The sequence below is a fragment of the Rousettus aegyptiacus genome, unplaced genomic scaffold (assembly GCF_014176215.1).
Source record: "Rousettus aegyptiacus isolate mRouAeg1 unplaced genomic scaffold, mRouAeg1.p scaffold_m13_p_10, whole genome shotgun sequence".
NCBI lineage: Eukaryota > Metazoa > Chordata > Mammalia > Chiroptera > Pteropodidae > Rousettus > Rousettus aegyptiacus.
Window position 1 is genome coordinate 19,117,960 of NW_023416285.1, and position 9,657 is coordinate 19,127,616.

Consider the following 9,657-nt stretch of genomic DNA (forward strand, 5'->3'; position numbering starts at 1 on the left):
TGTACACATTCATATATATAATAGAAGAGAGAGGTGTTGCCAAATTAACAAACAATAAGAATCATGTATCTCTGGAGGTGCTGGTGCCACCTCACCACTATGTGGAGCAAGCCTACTAAAGAGTAAAGTCAACACAGAAGCAAGCAGTTCTGGGAGACAGAAACAATGGCAGGATCATTAAAATTTGATATCATTTAACATTTTTCAGCTCTGCCTCCACCTGTGTGGAGGTGAATCTCCCTATCCTCTTGAATGTCCCAGTCATGAGTCAATGTATCAGCCCCACTAAAGAGTCCTTCCTAAGAACATATTTGTGCTTTTATTAGAATGCTCTTCTGTTGGTATCAGCTAATTCAATTTCTTTTAAATTTGTTATCTTCAATACTTAAAATAAGATCTTTATATATATATTTAAATATACTATTATATATTTAATTAAATACATATTTAATGTGTGTACACAGATATATGAAGACAACTAATCTATGTTGAGAACATTCTATGTGCAGACTCAGCTGGGTACTTTATAGATTTGTCTCATAGAATTTTCATGTAGCCATGTGATGACTGTCATCTGTAGTTTACATATGATATAACTGAGGCTTAGAGAGTTAAAGACACTCACTGTCCAAGGTCAGACAGCTTGTAAATGGTACTTCTCAAATCTATGTGTCTCAGAACTAAGTTATACTGCTTTTCTGTAGCACGTGCAAAGCATATTTGTACTACAAGAGATAATTATATATATTTCTACTTACCCAAAATATTGATAAACAGAACTGATATTAACACCTAAAAGCCTTTCAGAATAAATTATCCTCAAATGGGTACATTAATGATTCAAATATAAAACCTGCCATAAAAAAGAAGACCAATTTGTAAACTATTTTTCAAAGGTAAAAACATCCTTCTTAATATAGAATATTAAATTTTAAAGCTCTCGTTAAATATTTAAAAGTCATAAAGTTAAAAGAATCTCTTAACTCTTCTAACAAATTGAAAAACTATCTCAGAGATAATTGGAGGAATCAAATAAAATGAGAAATTATAAAGAGTTAAATAATTAATTTATAAATAGAACACTTTAGAAAAAAGGCCCATTTTAATAATATATACATTTTAATAAATTGTGTGTCCTTTTAAGTATATGAAATTCATTCTAACAAAAATATTAAAATGATACCATCTCTCAGGAGAAAATTTCTTGTGAAATTACAAATGTACATAAATAAATAATTTAATTTCATTATTTATGAAATGTAACCACATTGAAATAAGGTAGTTTCATAAAACACATCAGCTGTACAGATTTTTTTGCACAGGCATCAAACAATATCCCACAAATGAGAGGAAGGATTATACAGTCACCATGAGAAATTAACTATACTGCTTTTAATACAGCTTTTTAAAATAATCCCATTCTGTAACAGTTGTTAACTTTGAAGAATGAGACAGCCATTTGGAAATATAGTGGGATAGCTCAATTCCAAACATATATCTCTTTATCCCAGGAATCAAGATAGGAATAGTAATTTCTTACAGAATCTCATGGCAAATAATGTTTAAACAGCCATACCCTATTAAATAAATGATATTGGGAAAACTGGATATCCACATGCAAAAGAATGAAATTGGGCCTCTATCTTACATTTTACACAAACATTAACTAAGAATGAGTTAAAGACATAAAGATAAGATCTGAAACTGTAAAACTTCTAGAAGAAAACATAGGGGGTAGGCTCCTCGACATTGGCTTTACGATTTTTTTTTTTTTTTTTTTGCATTTGGCACTAAAAATAAAGGCAACAAAAGCACCAATAAACGAGCGGGGCTACATCAGACTAAAGAGCTTCTGCACAGTAAAAGGAACCATCAATGAAATGAAAAGGCAACCTATGGAACAGCAGATAATATTTGCAAACCACATACTTAATAACAGATTAATATAAAAAATATACAAAGAACTCATACAACTCAATATCGAAAAAACAAATAACCTGATCAAAAAATGGGCAAATGACCTAGAGATTTTTCCAAAGAAGACAGACAAATGAACAACAGGTACATGAAAAGATGCTCAACATCACTAAGCATCAGGGAAATGCAAATCAAAATCACAATGAAATATCACCTCATACCTGTTAGAATGTGTATTATGAAAAAAAATAAGAGATAACAATTGCTGGTAAAAATGTGGAGAAAAAGGAACCCCTGTATACTTGTGGTGGGGATATAAACTGGTCCACTTTGCAAAACGGTAGGGAGGTTCCTCGAAAATTTAAAAATAGAACTACCATATGATCCAGCAATCCCACTTCTGGGTATATATCCAAAGGGAATAAATTATTATCTAGAAAAGATATCTGTACTCCCATATTCATTGCAGTACTATCCACAATAGCAAAGGTATATAAGTAACCAAAGGTATATAAGTAACCTAAGTGTCCATCAATGGCTGACTGACTGAAGAAAATACAGTATATACGTAAATGGAATATTATTCAACCACGAAAAAAAGAATAAAATTCTGCCATTTGTGACAGCATGGATGGACCTTAAAAGCATGGATGGACCTTATGATAAGTGAAATAAGTCGAAGAAAGACAAATATGATACGGTATCACCTATATGTGGGGAGAAAAAAAGCTGAACTCATAGGAAATGGTAGAATGGTGGTTGTCAGAAAGTGTGAGAGTGGGGAAAATTAGGAGAAAGTTAAGTTATAGATGAATAAAGTCTGAAAATCTAATGCATAACATGAAGGCTGTAGTTAGTATGACTGAAATTTGCTGAGAGTAGAACTTGTGCTCTTATCCCCCTCAAAAAGTAAATGTGACATGAAAATCCTTTCATGATGTTTATGTATATCAAATCATCCTTTTGTATACTTCAAATATACTACAATCGACAATTTTATTGTCAATTGCACTTCAAAAAAAGCTAGGAGAAATATATAAAAAGCCACTTATTGCTATAATTATTGCTCTTCTTTTAAACAAAAGGATACGTAACTAGCTAAACCCAGGCAAACTTCATCTATATAAAAAAGTGCTAAAGTTTTATGTAACAGAAGGTATAGCAATAGTAGCATAAATCAACTGATCCATATTTGAACCCTTCACCACTTTATGCAAAGGCTACCTTGGTCAAAATACTTTACATTTCTGTGCCTTGGTTTGCTCATTTTTCAAACAGAGACAGCAATAGTCCTTACTGTAAAAGATTGCTGTAAAGATAAAATGATAAAATAAAAAGCTTTTAGCACAGAGCCTACAACATTGTTTTTGTTTTTGTTCAGTAAATATTTGGTATTACTCTCATTACAATATAATCAAGTTGGTATGACAGAGTTAATCAAATGAATGATAATTATAAACTACATTCAAACTTCTTCAAATATTAAGAAATATATGATTCCAAGATAGAAAATAATATTCTATGATTTTTTTTTCATTTTCAGACAATAAAATTCCACTTGTTTTTGAGGCTGATTGACTTATGTACTATGATTCTGGAGTTTAGAATTTAATCATTTCAGTAATTTGTATTACAGGCAAGTATTGAGCTAACCATTGTCGTATGTTTTATTTTTCAAAAATACTTGCTGCTCTTCTCTGGCATTAGGCTTCAACATATGACTTGCCTTGGCCCATGTAATGTGTTTCTTGTGAACAGAAACTTTAGAGCCAGTACACTGTTTGCCAAGTTCAGTTATTCCTCTATCATGAGAACAATGTTTCGGCCAGAGGCTGCTTTATCAGCCTGGCTCCCAGAGTGTAGATGGAGCTGATTCATGCTGAATATTTCAGAATAAACTGTTGTAAGCCACTAACATTTTTTGGTAAACTACATTGTAATATAATCTAACTAGCACTTACTGAAGTAATTGCAATGTCTATTCAATTTTCCCTTTTTCTAAATATCACTCCTCCTTTGCTGCTCAATATCCTGCATGCACCTTGTAGCTATTAGGGAGTAGAGAAATGACAGAGAAAATGTTCCATGTAATAAGAAAAACACCAGAACTGGGAGTATACCAAAAGCCAGAGGAAATTCAAGTGATCAAAAGGCCAAATGCCCAAAGATTGCTTAAGATGAGCCCAATTCAACATCTGTCCAGTAACCACACTGTAAAGCAATGAGGAAACAGGGTAGCCTGGGTAACAAGGTTTAGAATTAATTCCGGATTAATTCTTCATTAATTTCTTACCTTAGCTAGATCTTTGTAATCTACTAGTAATTAAAAAAATATACATATATGCAAATATATTCCACCTGAGACATAGTAAAGGATCAATATAACTGTTAATTGTGGTTATTGTCATTATATGCATGTGTAATTATTTTTATTTTAATTATGGACAGATATTTCTTTCTTCCATCCAGCCCAATCTCTCCTCAGGAGTATGTATCTAAAATCAAAAATCAAATTGTGACGGTCTCTTGCTGGAAATTATTATAGGGACCCCTATTTTCTATAAGGCTATTTACAGCTCGAATTCAACCTGCCTCTCTAACTGCATCTCATAAAATTTCAACCACTTGTAGCCTTCAGATAAATGTACTTTTACCTATTGAAAATTCAATCCATGAACTTCTATTTTTTCTTGCCTTTGTATATTGGATTTATTCTTGAAAAGCTTTCTCTCTTTTCCAACAATGTATAGTTATTCATCCTTTAATGATGACCTTAAATGTCATTTTTTTATAAATGATGGCACAGTGGAGGAGGGCTTGTACCTACTTTGTTTCAATCATACTCCCCAATCAAGAATTTGTGGTAAAGGAAAAATAAATATATATGTAATTTCTAATGCCCTAAGTCATGTCATTATAATATTTATTTGTCTTTCTTTCAATACCTTTTGTCTGGGTGGTATAGTTTAATTAATGAGATCAATGTTTCTCAAACGATGACCATCACAACAATCATGCCACAATCATCCGGAAATATGTGTTTTTAAAAACCAGATACCTGAGCTGGTTTTCAAAAATACTGACCTAGAATCTCATCTAATAGATCCTAGAAATGTATCTTTTAAACAAACAATCCAAATATTGCTTAGGAAACTACTGACTTAAACTATGGTACAATAAAATCAGTCAGGCAGTCAATGGACACATTTTTCCATGAGATTCAGTCAGCCATTTTTGACATTGCTTAAGCCTGCACAGAATATTCAGTAAATATACTGCTCAATGAATTAATGAATGAATGGCATTATTTCATAGAGGATAGGTTAATGTAATCAAGGCTACCAGGAAAAAAATTTTAAAAATAAAACTTAATTAGATAACAATTTATCAAATCATAAAGCTTTAATTTATTAACCATCTTATGCACTTTATTTACAATAAATATATGTACACAATAAGTATACACATATACATAAATAAATATTTTATATATGAAACTTTTCTATTTTCTAACATAGTAAATCAATAGTGTGTTTGATTCTAGACTGACTACTAGTATAACGGCATATATATTCTGCTGTTTATATGCCCAATATTTGCATTAGATTTTTTTAATCCAGTTTTTCTTTATGTGTTTGATAGTTAATCTGAAGTAGATCTGGCCAGCCTTTGGAATCATAATCTGCCCGTGACTACATAAGTTAAATTCACTGGGGATTTGATGCCATTCAGACAATTTAAAAATTTTCTTTCATTTGAATAGCTGTGTTCAAGCACAAGACATGCTGGGATTTGCCATTTTGGCTGCCATCATAATTACCCCTATCAGTGTCTATGCACAGATGCTGAATGTGGGTAACTATTACTGGCAGGTTATGCTGGCGGCTTATACAAATGAATAATCATTGGCTCATGATCACCTCAACTCCCTAGATCATTGGAATGGCCCAGCTGGGGTGAGCAGGGAGTATAGCTAACGAGATGGTTTGTTCTTTCCTATAAGCAGAAATGCATAATATGCAGGGTTTTACAAAGCAGTCTTTTTAAAGGTTACTCTAAACTTTTAAAATTTATTTAAATGTTTTCATCCTTATCTTATTAATGAATATATAATATATAATGGCATTATACATATCATATGTGGATAAGATAGACATTTGGTTAGGGATTCAAGATTTTGAAATTATACTTAAACAAAACTTTACTTTCTCCTATGATATAGTGTATAATTGCTAATGAATAGCATCATTACTGTAAAACTTCCACTCTTGCACCATGCTTGCAATAAAATGAAGGACATAAAGATGTTATTAAAGTTGAATACAAATTCTATACATGAACGACCCAATCTATGTAATAACAGCTAGGTAACAAAGTAAACATCATTAGTGAGCTTTTCAGTCTATATTTATATTTGCTACCTTTCCTCTACACCATTTTGCAAAGTTTCTGAGGATACGGCTTCCTCTTTATATTAAATCGCTGATCTACAATTTACATTAGCATTAAAAGGATATATGCACTATGTTCAGCAACTGTTATTTCACTCTGAAGGGCCGGACAGGGTGGAATTCCAGAAAAGGATCTCTTTGCTGTGTATCCATCGGAAAGGAAGATGATGCAATGTTCCTAGATTCTGTGAAAGTGAGCAATATTTAAGAAAAAGAAACGTGACCGATGCAAAGATGATAAAGCGTCTTTTTCACCCCTTCAAAACCTGTTAATCCAATGCCCTTGGTGCATGGAAAGATTAAATGTTTTAAGGTTAATATGGTTTAAGACTGTAAAGTAGGATATTTCATAAGGCCTTTTATCTTGGATTTCCAGACATTATTTGAAGGAGGCTATCATTCTAATTAGAAAGTTATTAAAAATTTTCCTTGAAGTTGCTCTCTTTTGATCAGAGGAGTATTATCCTTTTTTCATGACTAATGTTGTTATTTACTATATTATAATCTATAAACTCAGGTTTTTATTTTTCTTTTTCAAAGTACGGTTGTTTATGTTAGCCTCCAAGATATAGCAGTGTGCCGGTTTTTTCTTCTACCGTCCCAGTCTCTACTTAGCATTCTTCAGCTCCACCTTAAATTTCAGAATTTCTTCTATTTGCAGCTGTTTTAGCACTTCATTTACTTGGCCTAGATAATCTTAAATATTAGCATTACAATATATCAACATATTAATGCCTTTTTAATCTATATCTCCAGCCTATTTCTCTCACCTGAGCTCCAGTCCTAAATAGCCAAATGATAATATAAACTAAAATTCCAATAAAACCCTAATATTCGCCCTCCTTATTCTCTCCCAACACCTATTCCTATTTCTTCTCTGGTGTTCATTTTGACATTTAACAGCATCACTATGCACCCAGGTCAATCAGGAAACCTCAGACACATCACTGACTCCTCCTTCATTCCATACATCGACTCAACCACCAAGTCAAAATGAATCTTCCATAACTTTGTCTACAGTTCACAATTCTGTCCTCCACTAACCTAGTAAAACATAAGCAACTATTATCTACATTGCAGCAGTATAATAACTAAGTTCCTTGCCTTGGTCCTGGCACCCTCCAATTCATTCTCCACCATGCATCCCAAATGTCTCTTGATCTTACTGTTCCACTCTAATGGCTCAATGCCTTGATATCTCCCAACTCCCTTAGAATAAAATCCACATGTCTTAATATGGTTTGCAAGGCCCTCCTTGATCTGCCTTCTAATCTACTGTTATTCTTGTGCATATATTCCACACCCCAGACATAATTATCTTTGAATTTTCCTGAGAATCATTCGTTCCTTTGGGCTGGCCTTTGTTATGTTGCTATATTTATCTGGAACACTTTCAGTTTCTTTCTCTCACTCTCCTTTTCATTTTTAAAGCCTTTGGATGAAGGGATACCTCTCGCATACCCCTGGCCTCCTACACAGAATAAAGCAGGTGTCTCCTATCCTTTTCATTCTCATATCATTCTGGATTTCTACTGTTACATTATCATAATTTGATAAAAATTCTTATTGGGTCATCTCACCCACTGAATCTTAATTTCAGTCAGGGAAAGTGTGCCCGAATGTTTACAGTGGTATCTCAAGCACCTATCACAGGTCTAGACCCCTAATATATGCTCAATGAATATTTGATTCATCTATCTATCCAGCTATCCGTCTGTCTGTCCATCTGTCCATCTATCTACATCCCTCTCTGTCTACTTAACTATGTACACAAATATATGCTTCCTCCTCTTGAAATATATTTTTTAAATTTAGTAAAATATGTTCTAGGGCCTAGAGACATGATCTTTAAAAAATGAAAGAATTAGCCTATATGTTCTTACAGAACTGACTCTTTCTGGTCACCCTATGTCATCTGAAACAATCTGATAGAAATATATAAGTGGTGTGAAAACATACAATATTCCTCTACCTTTATAAAAGGAAAGGAAAGTGGGAGGGGTGTCAAAACCTCACTCAGATTAGAGGAAATAAAGAATTTAGGAGAACCAGATATTTTGATGATATAAAAGCAAGCAACTGCAAAGCACAGGATATAAAACAAAAAAATTGAGAAATTTAGTTTTGTTCCAAGTTTTTAAAAAATGTAATCTGATTACTTTTGAAAATTTTAAGAGTCCTACAGATAGACAACTATATTTACATTCAATTTGGCATGATTTTATCAATAACATTATTGTATTTAATATTTAAAATAATCATATGTGACAATGTTATTAGCATTATTATATGAATAATAAAATTGAAACATAGGGCAAAATCTTGATACAAACTATGAAAGCAGTACATGTGAGGTAAAATTAATGCCTAGATCCACAGTTTTTAACCCCATTCTAAATTACAACAAGCTACATAAATGTAAGGTTAATTAAGATGTATAATATTTCCAGCTAGCCCTAGGCACTGTATTTGACGGTTATCCAATTTTCTCCATTGATCATTCATACATCAAAGTCTAAATTTCTTATGGTATAAGTATGCATTACACATCTAGAAAATGTTCCATTTATGTAGAGTACTAGATTGTTTTGAAATTCTAGGACAATCAACTTTTACTAGTGTGTCTTTGCCATGAAGGGATGGGATAAAACCCAGAGTGATCAAGGAGACTGAAGTTTTGGAATTTTTCAGCAACTAGATGATGTTCAAATCCTTACAAAGAAGTTGTCTCCCCAATGAATACTGCTGCTCTCCAACTCATTTTCAATCCTAAAATCTGGGACATTTTTCTAAATCTCAAATAAGATTATGCACATTCCAGTTTAGAAAATGTGAATGGTCTTCCATAGCTATGATAGTTATTCTATGTTTCTTATCTTAACTCCCATTTTCCCTTTTATCTATGCCAATAATTTCAACTCAGGTGATTTTGCCCTCTAGGGCACATTTGGCTATATATGAAGGGATTTTTGTGTTCACAATTTGGGAGAGGATGCAACGTAATCTACTACTGGATATAGGCCAGAAATGTTGCTAAACATCTTCAATGTGTAGGACAGTTTCTCACGAGAAAAAAATTATCTGGTCCAAAACATCAACAGTGCCAAGACTGTAAAAACTTGCTCTATGCAAACATATGTCAATTCACCTATGTCAGTGATGTGCCTAGTTGCAAGATAAAATAAGAATTCATTAAATTTAGCATACAAAATCTTTCATAATTTAATCCCTGCTGATATCTTAATATCATATCTTGTCATTCCACCTCCTAACTCTGAATTATTTACCA